Source organism: Atractosteus spatula, chromosome 6 (genome assembly GCF_055471065.1).
Source record: "Atractosteus spatula isolate fAtrSpa1 chromosome 6, fAtrSpa1.hap1, whole genome shotgun sequence".
In the NCBI taxonomy this organism is placed as follows: Eukaryota; Metazoa; Chordata; class Actinopteri; order Semionotiformes; family Lepisosteidae; genus Atractosteus; species Atractosteus spatula.
Genome location: NC_142711.1, coordinates 56648157 through 56671328, shown reverse-complemented (window position 1 = coordinate 56671328; position 23172 = coordinate 56648157). Strand labels below are relative to the sequence as shown.

The following is a 23172-nucleotide window of genomic DNA, read 5'->3' as shown; positions in this document are numbered from 1 at the left end:
TCTTAGTAATTATTATTAAATGACTAAAATTATTACTAATGATTACTAAAAATCACAATTGGAATCAAATTGACATGGTAATTGTTTTCCTATAGTTACCTAAAAATAAACCAATACTAAAGACCATAAGAACAACTCATGGTAACGATGTCACAAAAGTAAGAAGAAATGCAAACATCAAATACATGACTGAACAAGAGTTATTTTGGTATCTAAGTATATCACTGAGTGTTAACTTCAGCTTTCTGGCTAAATGCCAATGTGAGCTTGTGAAACCAAGCATTCATATATTTCCCTCTTAATTCAATTGGTGAAAGAATTTCTCACTTCTCCGCTTGATCTGCTTTATGGAGGGGCCACTGGTGCAAAACAGATGCCACTTCACAAACAAGTGGGTGCTTCTGAATATCTTTTGTGATGAAAACTGCTATATACTGCAAATGCAAGGAATAAATAAAACTAATAAATGCAAATTATTTATATATAGTTCATAGATATCAGAACATTCACCAAAAGAATAGTTTCCTAATTTATAATGAAAAATTGTATCTGTGCAAGCATATTTTGCTAAATTATCAGTTTTTATATACTGTATTACCAATATAGTAATAATATATTATAGAGGTATGTGCTATTATTGTACAAATGTGACCTAATCTTGGCTTTAATCCAAAGGAAACAATTTAAACTAGTTAAAACACAGGGAAAAAACATTTCTTTGTACAACCCATAAGATGTCTCTCACAGCCCTATGTACAGTACACAGAGCCTGGGTCATTTATCTGCTTTCATGCCACACACCCACCAAACCACCAGCTTGAAATGAGGTTCATTGAACTGCATAATCTTTTTTTCATGATTTGTTATCCAATATTTTCTGTGTTTTCCTCTGCTGTAAGAGAACCCCACTACAACCATTCGTTCTCATTGATTTTAACAGGCCCCAGCACAGTAACTGTTTTGAGGTTCTAATTTGAATGTGTAAACTAACAGCAGCTGCTGAAAGCAACTACAAATATCTGTAGTGTTATATTCAACAACACTTCCCTATTTTTTATTCTTACTGCTTCCTTCATTTTGATTTTCCTGGAGGTTTTACAGTAGCTTTGAAAGAAGTTATAGGATTTTCCATGCATCAATTTAACACCCTCGATAATGCATCTCCAAAATTTCTTACTCTTGGAAAGATAGCCAGTATCTAGTGAAAAGCCTTACTAAAGGTAAACACAACATCTGACCAAAATACCATCAATAAATTGTGTGGCCACAAATAATCTATTTACTTTTATGTGGAACCTCAGGAAATTACATTTTATGGCCAATTTGTATCCAGTGTCATGTTCTCCTGGTATTGTGGTATATTTATTCTACTAATTAGTTTCAATATTGTATTCTCAATGCCCACACCACAATGCCCACATGATTAAGTATTCAATCATAATCCTGAGAAAAACGTATTCTGACCTGACTCAAGCAAAAAAAATGCCCAAAGCTTCTACCATTTTAGTAAACAAAAAAAGAATGTTGCATGATACAGTATTTAAGAGAAAAAAAGCAAACAAGATAAGGACAGTAGACGGCAGACAGTCTGAGAGACTAGGTGCGATTTCATTATGAATTTCACATGAATCAGCACTACGGCGCATCTGACACCATATATAAATTATACTCTGTGTTATCATTTATAACTTGTCGAATGCTACCACAGGTGTGGCATAGTTTTGCAATCCCATATCCCTGGCAAGTATATTGGTAAACAAATAAAATAATCCTTGCTTCCTTTTACTACAAAGGTAAACTCATGAGTTAAATCTCTTTTATAGGATTCAATGAATTGGAGCTATGTCATGAATATATTAGAAGTAAATGGTTAACAGGTCAGGGATGACTTCAGTCTTCACTATGAAAATGTTTTTTTTTCATTCTTTTATCTCACAAGAGGCTAATTTTCCCTTTCCTGCTCAAGTAAGTAGACCCCTCCCCCCTTTGCTGTCATCCTTTTTTTATTCTTAATTGATGGGCTAACACCTCCAACCAGCCCTGTTCATCTCTCAAACATTCTTTGGTCTTGAGGGGCACAGCGCTGGCACTACACGACTTCCTTTTTTATTAATTAAGTTTCCTTCAATGCGACTTTGCCACAGAGAGACTGCAGGCTGCTTTCAGAGCCTGTGTGTCTTGCCCAAGAGTACCTGTGAGAAGAGAATGTAAGAGACAAGCAGGGCAGACACACAGTGAATAGTGTGGGCCAATCAGAGAAGCTCTCCTGAGCTGCAGAAGCCAAGCAGTGAGAGCTGAGAGGCTTGGAAAGACTCTGAGCCTCCAGTCGAGTGGTTCTCTGAGGAGTGGGAGCAGCTGTGCCTCTAGCTCTGAGAGACATACAGAGTGGGAGAAAATGAGAGACAGAGATAAAGCCCTGATTGTTCCACACAAATTAAGTGCCTTGTTACCTATTAGGGCAAGTCAGACAAGGTAAGAGCAAATTGAATGGCACTTTGTTATCTTTTAGCATTTGCATTTGATAATGATGGTACTACCGAATTTTGAGCCTGCTTGCGAGAGCTTTGCTCTCTGTAAAAGTGAGTTAGGATATCTGATACTTGTGCCTTAAATTAAACAAATGTGTAAATTGAGCAGGTATCTCCTGATCAATCTTATCCATTAATTTATATATTTCAATAATTACAATTTGCATATCAAGTGTTTTATTTTCTCTAAATCACCTGTAATATACACATTTATTGCATTTAATTCTTGTGGCATGGTAATTAGGAAAGAAAAATGTTTGTTAAAATGCTTATGGCTTGATGTTCAATTCCTTCTTTGCTAGTAGGCATTCTGTAGCCTTAGCCTTGATATTATAATATGTCTCTGCCAAACAAGGTACAGTATGCAAAGTGCTTGCTGAGCCAAGCAGTGTGTTAAAAATATTATTGCTTTAAATGTTGTGATGATAATTTATGTGTTTGCTTAATCTTTAAACCAATTGGGATTTAAGCATTATGGATTTTAAGCCACAGAGCTGTATGTATAATAAACTATGGTGTTGCTTTTCACTTGTATGTAGTATAAGCTTGTGTGGCAGCATTCAGTTTGTCTGTATCATTGTTGCACAGCTCTGATGAACCATAACAAATAAGGTTGCGAGATTATGCTATATTGGTAATCTGGATTACAAGAAACAAATGTATGGAGATATTTATTTTTTTCATAGTATATTTTCTCAGTGAGTGAAATGATTACAGAGTAAACTCCCTCTCGATAGTACCATATATACAGAGGCTGGACTTCTAGTCTCTGTTGTGGACCTGGCACAACATAGCACTAGTACAAAAACATACAGCTCAGTTGAAAACCCTGCAAGAATGCTGTTTGAAAAAGAAACTAATTTGAATGGATATGAGCTTCAGTAGGAGAGGGTAGAGTTTATATATACACAGCCAGACATTGATATATGTGTGTGTGTATGTGTCTGTGGAAGGCCCTCATTATATTGCACACGTATAAGTGTATATTGGAGCTGAGGATTGATGTGTGGTGTGTGGAGCAAGTATCATTATACTGAAAACTTAACAAAAATAAGCAAAAGAAAACATTTTAAATATATTAAACAAAAAATAAATATATTTATATTAAAATATATGAAGCATATTAAAACAAAATATCTAATACATTACTGCATTAGATCAACGTTTTTATGGATTCACCAGAAAGTGACCAAAAATATCTCAAACAAAAACTGATACCTACCATCCATTTTTTCCTCTTTTTGTCACCGCCTTGTCATTTTTAAATTTTATTTCTGTTTGAGATCCAATGGAGATGGAGGGGGCATGGAAAAAGGCTGATTTTTCATCCCTTGTTTTCCCAATTAAGAAGAAACTGAACAAATATAACTCTTCTGATCTAGCCAAGATGACCACTCTATGTTAGCTGCCAATGAAATTGCAAGTGCAGGTTTTAAAACTGAGATTTTGGTGGTGAATTTGTGGACAGCTGGCATAAAGACAGAGGTACGGATGTCAACCACACAGTAATTTACCTCAAAACTCGGACTTGGTTTCAGATTAATAAAATTGGTGATTAATACTCATTGAAGCTGAATGAGAGTCCATGAATGCAAGTTTTCAGTGCTAGAGGCCCATTCACATTGTAATAATTTCAACATCAATGGTCTGCCAGTGGGAAGTGAACATGACAATGCAACATGATTATTGTAAAAAAAAACAATCCCAATGCAGTTTTCAAATTTTGCATTGTGAGACTGGCACCCGGAAAAAGCACACAGAAAATATGGGGACACTTCTTTGGAGGTAACAACAAACCTACATATTTATTTTCAAACTTCGTCAGTGATTGATGGTTCAGTCCCTGTTCATTGAGATGAGTGTTCTGTGATTCTATCTGGATTACAGCCCAAAAACTGTGGATTAGAGAGTGGCCTTTGCAGGAGTGATGAAGCCACTAAGGGATGTGGGAAAATGAATGTCCAGTCTTTCCTGTTGTATCCCAGTGTACTCTTAGGGTCTCCATGCTGGCAGACAGCATCTGTTTATTTCAGCACAGAAGGCAGAAGAGTCCATCAGCTATAAGGCGTCTTGTCTAAAATCATCTGTCTTGTCTAAATGAATGAAGTCTCATTTGTTTTCTTGTTTCATAATGACATCAATACTCTGTTGTATTCCCTCAAATGTAGACAAGATCAGACAGCTTTTTCTGTGTGCCTTATTTTGTTTTTAGTAGTATACAGTGATGGCAGGGGGGTTGGTGTTGCATAGAATGGAGTTAAGAAATATCCTTTATTCTACAGTAAATTCCTATTTGGGAATTAGAGCTGAGTAATTTTTCTCTTGTAATGTTATCCAATTTGTCACTAGATAAATCCCATTGTATTTGCTAGGATACTTATTGTATTTTTTTATTTTATTTCATTTAATTTCTAAAGTCATATTCTTATTAATATTTCATGCTTTCTGAATTTTTCTAGCAGCCAGAAATTTGTATTGTAATTTTTATTGTTGTAGTAATTACATTTGTAAATCAATTTCAAACAGGTAGATGCAGCTTTAAATAGATGGAACATTTTTGGGGAGTCTATATCTCCTGAATGTTTGTTTCATGTTATATAAACTCCTTTGTTTTGTTATTATTCTCTGCTTGGTCCAATCTGGTATCAACTTGTAATATCTCTGCTTCATCCATAGAGACTTCAAAGTTTAATATGTTCTAGTGATCCATTTAGATGTGTTTTGGCCCCATTAGTAGGTAATTAATTTTGACATAGCATTTGTTGTAAAGACTCATAAAGTCCATGAACAAATGGCATTTCCACTCTCTTCTATTTTCCATAATAATAGAATCTAAATAGGTAGTTCCACTTTCTTTACTGCTGCATTGCACATTATCTGCTTAAGTAAACTATTTCTAAATTTGGGTATGCCTTCATAATTTTGCAGTTCATAAAACTTAATTCCAGAGATACTGTTTGTACTACCATCTGGATCATAAAATAATGCTGCTCCCCATTTTTAATGATATCTGTATCTTTTGGTTTTATTTATTGCCAAGGTCTCCAGAAGACTAATTGGTAAAGTGGGTCTGTTACAGTGGTTCATTTGAATAGCACCTACTGTATGTATGAGAAGCTCCACCAAATTTATGCTCATTCAGCAAACAGATAAACAACAAATTCTTATTAGCTATGAAACTTTAATTACCAGATAGCCAGGATTTTGGTTTAATGTCTCATCTGAAATCACAGTGTCCTCAGTCACTATACTTTATTTGATGGGGGTTATTACTCTGAAGGAAGAGTGCCAACTTCTAGTCTACCAACACCACTTGCAGCAGCAAACTGACTTTCCTTTGCTGTCCCACATTGTAGTACCAACCATGTTCAACCTTGACCAGGCCCAACCATGCTTATCTTCTAAGATCTGCTCCTTTACTATTTTATTTCTTAAAAACCTTGTTTAGCATTAAAGAGCTAGCTTCTAAAATAAAAAGTTGCTACAAGTACAGTATGTCACATGATTTCTGTTTATTAATTTATATATTGCTGAATGTTAAATTATGTGCTTGAGTGATATATATATATACATCCTGCTGCAATATACACTTTTTTAATAAATGTTTATGGCACTGTGCAGCATCAGTGCTGCAGGCATTTCTCATTTTATTTTGAGTTGCCAACTATCATGAAAATGGTGTAAAATGAATGGTTAGGAATATAAAGACCAACCTCAGCTTAAACTAAATGTTGCTTGAACTCAGCTATGCATCAAAAATGCACTTTGACATCAATGATTGTTTAATAATTAATGTTGTTTTCCTGAGTTGGCCTAAGGAATTTATTTAGAAATAAATGTGGGTAGCGATGTTGACTGTGATTTTATACATGCTATTTGCATAAGTTGTTGCATAAGTAATTAGATTACACGTAATTCTATAAAATCCATGGACTGAGAACATTTTCTTCATAACATTACTATGCACTCTATTAAGGTAATTTCAAAAAGGACATAATTTTTGGTATTTTAATTATATTGGCCAAGAATAGATGATGTCCTAGTAAATTAAACATTTACTTAAAACTAGGATTCTGGAAAATCCTGGAGTTTTTCCAGACTAACAGTGTTCTTGTATATGTGCCCTATGATGTACTAGTGTCTCTTTCAAAGCGCAGACTCAGTTTGAGCCCTGTGCTTCTGGAGTTGGCTCTGAGGCTGAGACTCTTACCAGGAATTAGTGGCTCACTTAAAATAGGTGGATTAAAAAAGGTCAGTCACAGTGTGAACTTATTGCAAACAGCAAACAGTGATGCAGTTGTTAGTATTTTCTGCCCCTAAACACTGGGGTGCTGGGTTTAATTCTGGACCTGGGGTGCTATCTGATGGAGATGTTATATTTTTCCCATGTTCATGTGGGTTTTCGTCAGGTGCTCTGGTTTCCTCCGACAGCTCAAAGATAAAATAGTAGATTAATTGGATTCTTGGAAAAATTGGCCCTTGTTAGAGGGTGCGTGTTTCTGTCTGTGTGCAGCCTTGTGATGGACTGCCTAACCCTCCAGGGCATATCCTATCTTGCGCCCATTGCTTGCTGGGTTAGGCTCCAGCTCCCCCGCAACCCTGTGTTGGAAAATGTGGTTAAAATACGGATTGATGGATTGTGTAAATGTACTAAGTAATGTACTAAGATTAAAAGTAAGAAGAGGCATAGTATATTAATTTAGTTCAGGTGGGTAGCTGCATGCATAGGAGGCAAAGGAACAAGTAATAGGTTTATTCCATGCTAAATGGAGAAGAAAGAAAACACAATGTTTCATCTGTGGAGCCTTCTTCGGGTGTGAGAAAGACAGGGCAGACAGCAAAGATTAAATACCACAGAAGAACAAAAGCTGGGAGAGTGGAGGAGGTGGGAGCAGGGGAGAGGCAGAGAGGCCACTCAGGTGGTGCGAAGTGGGGAGAGGTGAAGAGAGGGGTGAAGTCGAAACCTGCATTTGAATAGAGAAGATTACACAAAAACAAGGGAATCATGTCATCACTGCAGAGTCGTTGTAGCTGAAGGAACTGTGAAAAGGGGAGAGAGTCTTTAGTGTGTTTGGGGTGAAATGAGCTGTACAGTAGATAGCTGTGTGAATCCATGGGTTTGTAATAGACTGAAGTAGAGAGTCGGGAATGGTTAATGGATAGGTTTATGTCTAGAAACGGAAGAGTAGTGGAAGATATGTTAACTGTATATTTGAGGGCCAGGGGGAAGTTGGTGAAGTGATGCAGGAAGTGCTCTAACTGGTCATTAGAGCATGTGGCAGCACCGACTCAGTCATCGATGTATCGCTTGTAGAAGTCAGGGACAAAGCCAGTGTAGGAAGTGAAGAAGTGTTCAGCTCATTTCACCCCAAACACACTAGCGCTATTAGGGCTGTGAAGATGAAAGATTTCTCCAAGCTCATAGTTTCTCATTTCACCTCAGACAGCCATGATCTTACTGATCTTTCTGTTTGCATTATCAAAGAAAGGCTTTCTTAACTCCCATAGCAGAAAGACTTCAGAAACAATAATTATCCTGAAACTTGGTTCACATCTTACCCCTTCTCTCAATGACAGACTTATTTTCGTGTAATCTTCTCTATTCAGATGTAGGTTTCAACTTCACACCTCTCTTCACCTCTCCCCACTTCGCACCACCTGAGTGGCCTCTCTGCCTTTCCCCTGCTCCTGCGTCCTCCAATCTTCCAGAAGGCTCCACAGCCAAAATGTTGTGTTTTCTTTTTTCTCTTTTCAGCATGGAATAAACCTATTACTTGTTCCTTTGTACACTAATTTAAATATGTTGTGATACCTACAGTAAGTGAGAACAGCATAGTGGCAGATTTCTGAATCTGCATGCAAATCAGATTTCTAAATCAACCTGGATATCTCTGAGCATCAAGTGTTCTGAAAGTTAAATGTAGAATTTTTGTCCTTGTGTAGGGTATGGTTTAGGCCAGTGGTTCTCAAACGTTTTGGACCAAGTACCACCCCTAATCCAACCAAAGCATCCAAGTACCACCTACAAGTCATCAGCTCATAGGAACCCCAGTAATTCTCAATGACCAACATGAGCGCGTGTGCACACACACTCACACATACATATAATAAATATTATAATAATAAACTTTGTTTGATATAAAAAAATGTGGCTTCTCAAAGTGTTTTACAGAAAAAAAACAACAAATAAAAATAAAAAAGCACCATTTCAGTGAGGGGGTGAGCCTGTTTAGTCGAGCAAAGCAGATGTGAATTAATTTTTCGAGCCTTGATACAATTCACAACAGAGTCTAATAGATTTTAAATCGTCAGGCATTTTCTTGACGGCAAAGGTCTCGCGGTGGATGTTGCAATGCATCCATTAATTTCTGGAGCAACCTCTCTAATTCGTGCAACTACACCGCTGTGTCGGCTTGTCATTGCTCTAGCACCGTCTGTACAAACTCCAACACATTTTATCCAGTCGATGCCATTCTCTTCGATAAATTCATTCAGAAGCTGAAATACGTGTTCTCCTGTAGTTCCTGTGGGTAGCGGCTTACAGAACAGAAAGTTCTCATGGGACGTACCCTCAAACTCGTATCTAACGTAAACGAGCAAATTGGCCAAATCGACTACAGACTCATTTAATTGCAGTGAAAAACATCTGCTCATCTTAACGCGCTCTGTCAGCGTACTTTTGATGTAATCCTTCATTTCAATAATTCTATGAATGACTGTGTCTTTCAGGGGGGGCAGCAGGTCGAGCTGTTCAGCAGCTTTTTCTCCACACATAATAGTGTGGGGCTTACCTGCTTTAGCAATCCGTAAGCTTGCATTTTTCCACGTTTCCGTTTTTATTTCAGTGTTTATTTTAAGTTTTTATTTCATGCACATGGGAGAGAAACACAGAGACGCTCGGTGTATTTTTCTCAAATTAACTTAGAACAGTTCTTAAATATTTTTCTGTTATTTTTCACGCTTTCCTGTGCTCACAAGATTACCAGCGTTCGTAGCACCCATTTCTATGCATTCCTGTGTTTAGAACGTTGGCATTGTTCCAAAATCACGCACATTCTCTTACCTCCCTATTTGCTGGAGATACAGCAGCTTTTTTAAATACAATTGGTCACTTGCAACCGTAGCACGCATTCCTATAGAGTGGTATAGAATTACAGAGTATCTCTTGTGTCCACTGAAGTATTAGCGCGCACTGTATCGTAGTACGTAGGCTGCGTATTCGACACGTATAAAAATACAAAATATGAAAACCCGTCCCGATTTTTAAGCGCACACAACAGAGTTCCAGGGTCTTTTGGCGTACCACCTGGCGGCACGCCACGTACCACTGCAGGTACGCGTACCACAGTTTGAGAACCACTGGTTTAGGCAACTAGATACTGAAAGTAATATTGTGCAAAGAACGATTTAATACCATCATATGCATCACTATTCTGCAGGAGGGTCTCCTGCTAATTTCTGCCAGTACAAACTGTACAGTACAAACTGTTACCAAAGAACTGTAGTTTTTCTAAAAGATGGAACTCCAGCATACACTGTGTTGGAAATGCAGCGGATCCTAGACAGCCAAGGATTCATCCACCTTCTATTGCTGGGTCAATTGCTTGACATCCACACTACTCAGCATGTGTGGTCAGTTCTGGAAGATGAATGGGACATACCTCCACAAGATAACACAACTCATCCCATCAGTGATCTGTAATGGTCTTGCATCAGGAACATGGTCATTAAAAGAGGTTGTCTATTTTTTTTTACCAGACACTCTTATGCTTTGAAATGAAGAATTTTCACCTTAACCCAATGTCAGCTTGGTGTTCTCCTAATGTCTTATTTATACTGTACATATAACCACTTAATTTAGTGTTTTTTTCAATGCAAAATGCTTTTGATTCACACTCATTTTCACCACACATAGGAAATATATTGTTTTTACTGTAGATATGAAATGATTCAGTAAGATTGTAAAGATGGAAGTATGCAAGAGGTGTGTTTGATTTATCTCGTCATTAAACCATGAATGTCAATCTCATCTTGACAGATTTTCATGATTAGAGATCCCTTTCAGCTGTGAGATGAAGGGACTAATAACAGGCCTTAATAAATCCTCAAGGGCCGTGTTAACCTTTAGTTGTGAGTTATACAGTTATTCAGATAGTAGAAAGGTTATTAAACGTGTGAATGTTCTAGTTTTAAGCAAAATATTTTAGCTTCATTTAGTATTAGCTACTTGGAATGTTTTGCCTATATGGGTGATTTACATTTATATAACTAGCATATCAAGGATTTCTAGCCATATATTTTACAAAAATAAAACAAATGATTTAAACTGAAACATATTATATTAAGTGGGATGTACAAAAAATCATTCAGATCTTTCAACATGATTCCCCTTCAATTTTATAAGATTCTTAAATGTTAAGAATCTTATAAAAGATTATAAGTACATTTCCAAATCTCAGTTTTGATAAGAGATTTCTTGCATTAGGAATTCATCTTTTTCACATACCCCAGCTTGCTCTCCATGAGACATACAGACAGGGAGAGAAGTTTGGGGTCAGAGCGCAGGGTCAGCCATTGTACAGCATCCCTGGAGCAGCCAGGGTTAAGGTCCTTGCTCAGGGGCCCAACGGAGCAGGATTTCTCTGCTTAGTGCAGGATTTGAACCGGCAACCTTCCAGTCACAGGTACAGATCCTTAACCACAGAGCCACCGCTACGTTTTGGCTATTAGATTCTTCCTATCCACCTTTGGACATTGTAAGCTAGGGTTTTCAGACTCTGAAAGTGCCAATTGTCTTTTTTTGTTGTTCTGCCCAATGTCTATATTGGTGATATAATTGGCCTGATTACTTCATTAACTACATAAATGTAATACTTGGATTTGTGGTGGTGTGTGGCTAGTGTTTTGAGTTTTCAATTTTAGGTGACCTTAATAAAACATGTATGTCTAAGAAAACTCTCTGGTTAATTGTTTGACTACTCAGCTAAAACAAAAAATACTAGACCCTCCAGAATATCTGGTATAAGCACTGAACAAATGACACTTAAAAATATTTGCACTTTGTAATGACACAAACCTCCATCAGTATTTCTTTAAAGTCAGTACAAAGTTAGACTCACTCACATAAAAAGCAAATGAAAATAGTTGAAATAAGCAGTAAAAAATGCTAAAAGTTAAAAAATATCTTTATTTGACTCCATTATTGAAACTTTATTGAAAATTTGAATCCTATTTCAAGAAACCTGTCACAGTCTCTTCTTTTTATTCTATATTTGCTCATGTCTATTTCATTTTCAGAATGGCCATTTTAATGAAATAATTGAAACATGAGTGGGAGTGAAGTTTCAGCATAATAATATGCTAAATGTTGCAATCAAATTAATTTATAAAATGCATGTACTGTGCATCTGAAAGGACAACAGGTACATAAAATATATATAAGATAATACATGTATCAATGCATCACTTTTAATATTAAAGATTATCTTCATAAAAGCATTGTTGACTGTGGTCCTATTGCATTATGCTATATAAGGTGTTAGTCATCTCATACACAGTATACTGTATATATTTTTCCAGTTCAGTAGTACCTTAGGTCTCAGGCAGACATATCAAAATGTCCTCAAAGGTTGTGTGATAGCTGATTCAAAGCACTGTGCTTCTGATCTAGATCTGAAATTTGGCTGCATGATCAGCTTGCTTGAATGATGAAATAAAAGAAAAGAAAAGATGCCAATTATAAACATTTCATTACTGATTCTAAATAATATGATCCTTGCTACCAGCTGGCACTGAAGTACTATATCCAGACACCATATAACACACCAGAATTGTCAGCAAAATCCTAATCCTTTCATAAGAAAATAAGTTGGAAAACATGCAATTTCTATAAATGAGCATGTTAAAAAGCACATCTTTACAAAATGCAACCCATGTGATGTTTAAACTAGCTGTTCAGTCTTAGTATTAATAAAGTTATTTCTTCAGTTTTGGATTATACCAAATCCAAATCCAAAAATACCAATAGTTTTTGCAATCTAGTTGCTAAGATACTAATTTGTAAGCACTGCTATTGATTCCTTTTTTCTGATGTTCAGTGATTTTACACAGTAGCCTTTTTGGTCTTTGATTTTGCTTTCACACATAAAATATTTTAATGATCGGGATCCATTCTGAAAGGCTTTTGTCATATTTAAATAAAAAAAGCGAATTAACATTTAGGAGTTTTTTTAAATGTTTAAACTAATTATAAAAGGTGACCACTTAAAAAAATGTATATTTGAATGACTAGATAACAAATGATACTACTTCATTGATTCTACATGATTAATTTCTGTAACCACACTGACTTAGTTCATGATGTTCAGCTTCATTTATGACCAGTTTGACCAGGTTTGATATGATATTTTAAGAAAAGTTACCAGTGAGAGGAGGCCATTTGGTCCATCTTGTTTGTTCAGTAGTAAGAAGCTAATAGATCTTGTGCAACTTTTTCTTGAAAGAAGCCAGGGTATCAGACAGGTAGCTTGCTCTGTACTCACATGACCTTTTGCTTAAAGAAACTGTTTTTTGTTTTTAATGCACTACCACAGTTTATCTATAACATATAGTTTAGTGTATCTCTTCCACAAGGCTTTAGTTTATTTAGCCTAATTCAAGATATAGGCAAACTGATGTCTATGAAAACATGACATTCAGGCTACCATCATGTTTCACACAGGAATGCCAATGGGACCATATGTGAATTGAATGTTCATAAGAATTATATCATATTTGGAGTAAATTGGCCAAAGTTTTGGACAGAAGTTTGTTTTACTGGCTATGTGCTGACAACAGACAAAAGTACATACCAATTCGATTATTTGTTTCATCCAGGAGTCACTTTTTAAAATATATATATTCATTCTGTTGGTACTACATTTATACATCACATTGGAATTGTTTGTGTAGTAGTTTTTCTAACAATACATCTTATATAAAGCAGTTGATGATCTATTAGAAACCTAATTTAAAAGGTCTCTGGACATTTGATGTTTTCACAAAGTCATATGATCTTACATCAGTCACAATGTCTACCATGTCTTCATATTCATAACGGAAATGCAAACTTTTCAACTGTTACATAAATCAGGGTTTTCTAATTATGGTAATGGACAAGATAGTTTGTTCCAGTTGAGGTATCATTTACAAAGTTGAACCCTTATTTGTCTTAATAATGGATTCATCTTACTTGTTTTATTGTTTTCAGTTATTAAACGTCAGACATCACCTTTAGCTATTGCATTTCATCCTGTAAGTAACATATAATTCTGTACTTTTGAATAAAAAATATCTAGGAAACAATACTATTAATTAAGTTGTTAGTTCAATTAAGACTTCAAAAAAGTATTTAAGCTCTGCTGGGATAGAAGGATCTCAAAGATCAGGACCAGGACCCCCTGACATAGATTATATCATATTGTCTGTACCATGTGTGTTATTATTTCCTTTCAGCAGCAATGATATGGGATCAAATAATTCATCACTGAGTAAACTCTATTATCTGTCACTTCTGTCACTTCTTTTTTAATATATCATTAAGTCATCAGGAGAATTGCAGTTATCCTTAGTGAAATTATGAAGACTCTAATTTTAATTGTAGTTTATATTCCTCATGAATGATGTTCAGAAGGTTGGTCAAGCAATTATTCACACTCATGCAAAGATTAGTATGTCCTAAAGGGAGAAATTCAAAATCAGACATTTAACATACATAACATATGGAATAAAATTCAAATATGAATTAATGTTGGTATATGTACACAGGTAATCCCCAGATTTACATATGTGTTGCACCTTCTGGATTTTTCTCTAACTTGAAGATGGGATTTAATTTGATGAAATTATATTAAATTATAGCTGTATTGGCTTTGCAATAGATGTTCTGGCTAATTGCTAAATGATACTAACTAAGCAATAAAGAAACATATCACTTGATGCATGCATGGTTGTAGAAAAATGAAGGATACACATTTTGGATATTGATTAAATGTCTTATGGCTTTATTTTGATTACCTGATAATTCATGAGTGATGGTGAAACATTTGGGTGACTTAATTGCATATTTACAAACAAAACATCTCAGAGGCCTTTGTCCTAATTAACTGTGGGAGGAAAGCAGAGCACCAGAGGAAAGTTCAGAATTGAACCCAGGGCCCCAGCACTGTGAGGCAGTAATACTAACCACTGCACCACCAACCATACCCCCCAAGACCATTTTTAACCTAGGGATTCTTTATAAAGGAAATCAGAGTTCCTAATCAGAGAGCAACAGAATGGCAAACTCTCTTAACAAAGGTCAAATATTTAACTAGAATCTGGTCTTTAAGGTTGATCCAACCAAGGTTGGTATGAACAATGACCTCTCACCTGACAGGCTCATTCTGGATGTCCTTGTGTCTTTCTATCGATCCTCTCTTTACTCCCTTTTTCCCCTTTCTCTCTACCTGTTTTTTTCCTGTTTTCCTGGACTGTTGAGAACTCTTAATCATTTACCAAGAACTTATTAAACTAAAGTAAACCAGACAATTTATCTGATCAATATGTCTCACAGGCCAACTACTGTACATCTCTGCAAAAAGCTCACCTTCCATACATTGTTTCTGCTTGCCTTGAAAAGAGGACGTCAAATGTTGATTCTAGTTAAATGTTGACCACTACCCATCTAATTAACTCTAATAAGGAGAGGGTGTGTTGCTGTTATTTGAAGATGTGCATGGAGAGATTGTTTTGTTTAAAAAATTGGAGCATAATGCTCTATATGGCATTTAGATTGCCAAGGGTTTCCAAGTGTAGGAGACAAAGAGGAAGGTATAATCATAAGTAACAGAGATAGATCAGAATATCGAAATAAAAGTGTAGAAAATGTTAGATATACCGTATGGTGTCATTTTTGTTCCCAACTGTAGTGTTATCTGTGTACATAGTGGATACTCCAATTTACTACTGTATACATATGCACTGAAAGATGATTCCTGTGGTTAATATTGGTCTGCCTTCTTACACATAACATTCATTATCATGTTGAAAAAGACTGGAAAAACGCATACCACTTGCTGAAACTGACTAGCTTTCCTTTTAGAATTACAGATATGAAAAGGGCCTTAGGCCATGTCCAGAGATAATTTAACAGTGGCTGCAGAAGTGATTATTTGACATTCTGTCTGTATGTTTTTCTCTTGCGCCTTTAGTCCAAGTTGTGCAGCAGAATTTCTGCATTTATCTTAGTGCAGTGAAGATTGCATGTTTGTTTTTTTTGTTCCCAAGTTTATGTGAGCTATAGTGATCCTCATTGCATGATAATAGAGTAATGACTCAAACTATTGTTTCTTTTCATAAAAGACTACCCTGTTAATATTAATATCTATGAAGAAATGTAAAATGTATATACAGTACAAATGACATTTGGAAAGCATCTTTTACATATTATAAATAATTATATCAATTAGAAAATAATATTGCACTCATCAGAATGTTTTGGTTACCCAAAGTAGTGTTGATCCTGGAAATTGTTTCATTTAAAGAAAGAAAACAAAGTTTTTTTTTTCAAAAAGAATAAGAAGAAAGTTGGACAAATAAAACCCAATCACGACACCAGCTTGATATGAAAGAATATTATAATTATACAGTATTGGCAAACTATATTAAGAATAATTTCACCCCTAAATCCAGGAATTATTTAGTTTTACATAGCATTTATGTTCTCTTATTATCTAGAACAGCTTGATAATAGAGAAATGGTCAACAGCAAATTGGGACAAGACAAATATTTATTAATAATAATGATCACAAATACAATATATTACACTAAAAGCTTATAGTTATCTGAATAACACTGTCCTGCCTTCTGCGGACATAGAGAAGAGTAGTATTCTTTTATAGAACACTGTCCAGTTTATCTGGACAGAATCTGGTTTGTAATCTGCTTTGAAGAAGGTAAACTCTCTCCTAGCAGAATCTTCTTGTGATGATGGTGACTGTCCTTCCTGTCTGTTCTTCCCTGTCCATCTATTTTTCCTGTCCTGAAACCTATTTTATCCCATAATCCATCCCCATAGTAGATGGTATAAGACTGGTATGGTCTTCATATAGGTCCTAGTTTAAAGTATATTTAAACTGGCCCATACTTTAGGTTATTGTTTATTGTACATTAATAGTATTTCTAGGGATATCCTTGTAATTCAATACTATTGTTATTCACTAATATTCACTAAATACATGTAAAACAAACTTTGTAGATTAAAACATTTTTATATCTATATTTTATTATTGGAACAAGTAATAGGTTTATTCTATGCTGAAAAGAGAAGAAAGAAAACACAACGTTTCGACCATGGAGCCTTCTTCAGGTGTGAGAAAGACAGGGCAGTAGGCAAAGGTTATGTAGCAGGAGAACAAAGGCTGGGAGAGAGGAGGAGCGAGAGGCGGGAGCAGGGGACAGAAAGAGAGGCCAATCAAGAGGTGTGAAGTTAGAATAGGTGTAGAGAGGTGTGAAATGAAACTTCCAATGAATGGAGAAAATTTAAAAGAAGAGTAGTCTATCATTAAGAGAAGAGGTTTCAGGATAATTTTGGTTTCTGTAGTTTTTCTGATGTATGAGTTCGGAAACCCGTCTTTGAGAACACAGACAGAGAGATTAGAGTGATCATGGCCATCAGAGGTGAAATGAAAAACAATGGGCTTGGAGAGATCTTTAATCTTCACAGCCCTAACATGTTCTCTGAAGCGGTCTCCGAGTCTCCTTCCTGTTTCTCCAATGTATATGGATGGGCATTTACTGCAAGAGATACAGTAAATAAGGTTGCTGGAGGTACAAGATGCCATCTGGGTGATCCGGAATTGTCCTGAGGGGCCTTGAATGAGTGTGGTGTTAGATGTGTACTTGCAGGTGATACAGCGAGCTCTGTTGCAAGGGAAAGTGCCTGGTGTGGATGGTTGCTGAGGGTGGTCGAACAAGGAGGTCACACAGATTAGGTGGTCGGCGATATGAGATGATGGGGCGGTGAGAAAAGAGGGCCCCAATGGAGGGATCATCCTGTAGGATGGAAACGTTGTTGTTAATAATCCTGGGGATAGGAAGTGTGTTGGGGTTGTATGGAAGCAACAAAAGGAATGAGGTTGTTATGGCGGGAGTTCCTGATTGAGTTCATGGTCCAAGGGGTGTTTTTGGCTCGGGCATGGGCCCTGTCAATAACACTGCTAGGGTATCCTCTGTTGATGAAAAAGGAGTACATTTTGAGGGCTTGGTTCTGGAAATCGATGTCACTGCATAATCATCGTAGCCGAAGGAACTGTGAAAAAGGGAAAGAGTTTTTAGTGTGTTTGGGGTGAAATGAGCTATACAGGAGATAGCTGTGTGAATTCGTGGGTTTGCAATAGACCAAAGTAGAGAGTCGGGGGTAGTTTTTTATTATTGCTGTGGACTTTTCCCAGATAATATCAGTCAGTGGTGCTACAGGAAAGAGTGTAATATCATACACAGCCATCCCATCTCATCTATTGATGTGAAGCTTAAGAAACATAGATAACAGTGTGAAGTCAGATTCAGATCAATGTGTTTCAATTTAACATGTACCAGGCATGTTCAACAGGGCTTAGGTCTAAAGATTATAAAGGCCAGTCCTTAAATTTTATAGTATGCTCTTGCAGTTAACAGACTGTTTCAGTTCATTTGCAGCATAGTTAAAACTTAAGCATGACTGTTTAGTTCTTTAATACATTTCCACTTGATTCTAAAGCAGTAACATCTGGGAGGAGGTTAATTCTATTCTAAGCATGTTGGAAGGTTATGTTTTATGTTAAAATTTCCGTTGCTTCTAAGTACCTTTATTTCAAAGTGTGATTGAAATTAAATAGGGATCATATTTTAAAAAAACAGTATCGTTTTAGATTAATGATTATGTCAGTAGTCATAACAATAATACCTTTGGTGTTTAAATCTTGTACATTTTTTTCATGGAATGGGAATCAGATAGCTGGCTTTGTGTAAAATTCTGGTACTGGTGACTTTGCAGACTTATGAAGCAAGAAGAGAATTCAAATTGCACACCTATAAGAGCTTTATCATATAAACACAATGTATGTAACCTTTAACAATCTTAAGATGTGTTCAAAACCTATTCCTTAACTTGTTTTGTAAAGGCAACAGTTGAATAAAGTGGAAGAATGTTAAAGGTGCTGTATATAGTTAAAGGTTTCAGAGTTAAAGTCTGTTTAACTTTACAAAATTTTAAAAGTCTCAAATTGTAAAAGTACAGTAGTTCCATGTTGTTTCCATTTCCTCTGTTTCACTGTTGAAGCTAAAGACATCTACTAGTTGTTTGTCCAGTCTTGAAATGTATCTGGTCTTTTATCTAATCACCTAATTGCTCTTATGTGAATGGATCCAAGGTCAGCAATGCATATTTTATATTTCTGTAACCACAGCTTTAAAATATGCTAAATGATGTCTCTTATGTGCATCATGTAATTCTAACATAACTTCTATTGATTGCCTCTAAATAGAAAATTAATCTTTAACGAACAACTCCATCCAAAGTTGTCTAAAAATCCCATAAGAATACAAGATTTTATGTTTTTTTTTGTTTGCTTTACTGCTATTACTTGTTCAAAAAACACTACCATGTTATGTCATTCATATTGACTGTCCACTTATTGGTATACAGATGATCCTTTCCTTTTATTTAGTAATAATTTTAATTTCCAATATAATTAAAATAACAACTAAACAAAAAAACAACTAAAATAACCTTTAGTCAATAGGTACTACCCCTGTCTCAAGTGACTGTTGAAAGTTTTGTTAATGGTTTATGTATAGCATTTTTTGTTTCCTTAAGTACAATCTGTAGTGTTGTGTCAAAGTTTTATGATTAACTTTTCATTTCCTTCAAGTACAAGTATAAGTTCAAGTACAATTTGTAGAATACCATCTTAAAACATGTTCTTAATTTCTTCTTTGAAGACCTAACTGACTCTCATTTAGGCTTTATTGTTTTAAAGTTTCCCATTATTTTCAGGGGTGCATTTTTCTAAATTAATCAGTGTTCTTTTTTATTATAATCTTGAAAGAACCTCTATTTATTTTAGCCTCCATTGTAATATTTCTTCCTATCTCTCTCTTGAACTTTCTAATATCATTATTTACCTATTTTTGTAATTCATTTTACTCTTTTTCTTTAACAAGCCCCTATTGTTTTTTAATCATTTAATAAATAGCTTTTTCCCTTATATTTTTTTTTCTGAATTATATTGTTAAACCATTTGGGATACAATGTTATTAGCTTTTAATTTACTCACTCTTGAAATAAATGTATTCTGTGCTTCAAGGACAATCTGCTTATACTTTTTTCCATTAATTCTCTACTGATTCCATATCTATCCTATCCCATTTTACTTCTATTTTAACACTGTGTCAATCCTTCAAAGCCACCTTTCTTGAAATTGTAAACTTTTGGATTCAACCTATACAATTTTAATATATTCTTCAAAGCACAACATTTTATATTTTGCATAGTTCCCTACTTATTGTTTCACCTTTGCTTTCCTCTCTCTGTTTTGATGTGTTAAAAGACAAGATTAATACAAACATTTCCATTCGTAATCTTTTGTTCTTTCGTACTTATTTTGGTTAATGAAAGTCATTAACCATGTCTATCATTTCAGTCTGTAATGTTCACATTCCTATAGTTTTTGTTTCTCATTGGGAAAAGTCTCTTTTTTACAAGAATTCATTTAAATACAGTGTAGAATTATGCTTAACATTTGCATTTGTTTTTCTATAGAATAAACCTGACAATATAAATATATAATATTTTATGATTCATCTGAACCATATACTGTACATCTTGAGACCATTGATTCCTCTAGGTTAAGCTCCTGAGCTGAAATACTCCTACTCTATCTTTCCTCGCTCTGGTACAGTGTATTCAAATATATTGTGTTAATTTATATGGATATTGGTTAGTCATGTTTCTGTGATTTCAGTTGCATCATAATTGTCTGGTAATGTGGCAGCTTCTATCTTATGCATTTCTTTCTAATCCTCCTAGCATTTAAATCTAATCACTTAACCAGGTTTTCTTTTCCCCCTGGGTTCTCCCTTTTAATTCATTCCCTATTTATCTTTCTTTTGATTTTTGGGCTACTGCCCATGTACATTTTAGTTGTAATTTCTTTGTGTTCCTTCTGTAAAGATGACTATTGCTCCTTTCATTTAGATCTAATCCATCACATCTGTACAGATGGTCTTTTCCATGGAATTGTTTCCAGTGGCTAAGAAATTTAAAGCCTTCTTCAGGACACCTTGTCTTCTTCCATGTGTTGTGTTGGCAGATTAACATTTGAAGTTGTTTGTCTTTGTGCCATACAGGCAGGATCATTGGGAAGATTAATGATTTAGTCCTGTTACTTGGTTCGCTTCCAAGGTGTTTTAACCTTATGGATAGATAGTGTGCTGTTTATACCAACACCATTTGTGCTGACATGGATGGTATAAACCGGATTGTCACCTGCTTTAACTCTGGAAAATATCAGTCACTTTTGCTCCTGGAAGACATCACAGACCCATTTCTCAATTAGGGTATTCCAGAAAATAGAGTCTAGAGCAATTACCACTCTTTGTACAGTTAGGTTAATGCTAGCAATAGTTGTAATCAAGACCAGTGTCTGATTTTCTGGATCATCAACGGTGATATCATGAGATTTGCTGCCTTGATTTGCTACCTTCTTTACCTCCTTGTTGTCTGATTTTAGGTTCTTGAGTCGAGCATATTTTTTTGGTGATATTGAGTAGTATCGTTGGAATGGTTTGTAGAATTTTATTTCCTTTCAGTACCTAGGACTAAATTCCTTTTCTTGATATTGTTTATCTGATAATTCTGCATGCATCCTCCATTGAAAGTTGTTATAATCAATTCCACACTCATTCACTGTCCTCTGTAATCTATAGCTCCAGTATTAACATTTTCAATTAGGAACTTGAATTTTGTGGCAGTTACCACAGATGTAATCTGGCTGTACATATACATGGACAATGTTCAAATCAACAAAGAAACACAGAAATACATTCTGTGTATCTTTCATTCTGTCTTGTGCATAATTAAACATGTGGACCATGCTCCTTAAAATTGAATAAAATAAAAATATTAAAACTAAACAATTAAAAAGGGCAGAAGAAAAGAAAACTGCTATGCATGTTTCTGCATAACATTTTAAACTAAACAAGAAAAAAAGCTAAGATAGAAGGAAAGAATATCTCTCTTCGCTATGGATTTGAAGATCTGCTCAAAGAACTTCCTCTAGGTTCTCATAATCAGCCTGGTATTTCATCTTCCTCTGCTCCAGCACTGTTCCTGCTGCATTTTCTATTATTACAATTCCCAATATCAAACACTGGACTCCATCCAGTGTACTTCTGCCTTCTGCGGTTACATCACCCAGTACACAGCTAGCTTTCAACCTAAAGTCAACTAAAGTCAACCAGCTTTCAAAAGGACCCCTGGGTTGACACTGCTGCCAACAACAGGATGTTCCATCCAACCTTGTCCCTCTGGTTCCGTTTCTCTTAAACTTCATTTTTCACAGTCTCTCTTTGATTATTTTTGTCTGCTATCCTTACTGCTTTTCCTGTTTCTACTCTTATTTTTCCTTCCTCTAGCTAATTCATTTAATCTCTGTCCAAGCCCAATCAAAATATCTTTCGTACCTTAGGCACTGGGTTCCTTCCTTTCAGCCTCTGACATCATCTCCACAGCCCTGGCTCAGTCAGCAGGTTTCTTACAGCTCTTAATGTCTGCCCTTGCTCTTGATTCTTTCTTTGGCGTCCAACATGGCCCAACACCTTTGGAGCCTTTGACCCCAGCTTCCTCCCACTCAGGCCCTGCTGCTCCTGATACCATCTCCTTGGCCCAAATTCTAACCCAAATAGAAAATGGTCTTCACCTGTCCATCCCCCTCTATGATTTGCATTTTTATATGTCTGATAAGTTATTAGATGAATGAAGACAAAACCAAGCAAAAATTTATAACTATTAGAAAATAAGTACCCCACTTTTGAACTTATACTAAATGCAAGACATTGTTCAATCCAAAGATAAATTCAATCCAAGTATCTTAAATGTTATTTTTATAAACTGGACTTAGAATTATATAAGAATTAGAAAAAGATCATGTTATAATCCCTTAATTGAACAAAGAGTTATTTTTCTTATCATGAAAAATTGGCCTGGTTAAAACATTTCCTGATTTAAGAGTTGCGAAGAAAGGAGCAAAAGTCTTTTTTCCCATCAGGTATAAATGATTCTGAGAGTCACAGACTGGTAGCTTCGTATATAATCTCTGCAGTTTCTCTCCTCTTGACAATGTAACCAGTATGCAGGGCTGTGATATGCGTTTGACCTGATTGTACTTCTCTTATCTATTGTTTGACATTGACAGAAGGTTCATGCTGTGAAACCAAATGCAGAGGAATCCCAGTGTGAATGGAAAGTTCAGCTAGAGGCATTGGTTTGCTGAACTTCACGTGGTATTCACTGACCAGAAACAGGAGTGAATCAGAATGCCTTTAAGGTCAACAGAAGTGAAACTGCAGTTTTGAGGATGTGATAAT

General features: G+C 35.6%; 1 protein-coding gene across 1 annotated transcript in view; it reads left to right on the top strand.

Annotated features, from left to right (window-relative positions):
• The first annotated feature begins 2324 nt into the window (after positions 1 to 2324).
• The window catches only part of LOC148833083 (cadherin-18), a 163492-nt gene continuing 142644 nt past the window's right edge, over positions 2325 to 23172 (top strand). The window contains exon 1 of the mRNA XM_088918762.1: positions 2325 to 2472. The gene's annotated coding sequence lies outside the window, so the exon portion shown is untranslated. The remainder of the gene's footprint in view (positions 2473 to 23172) is intronic.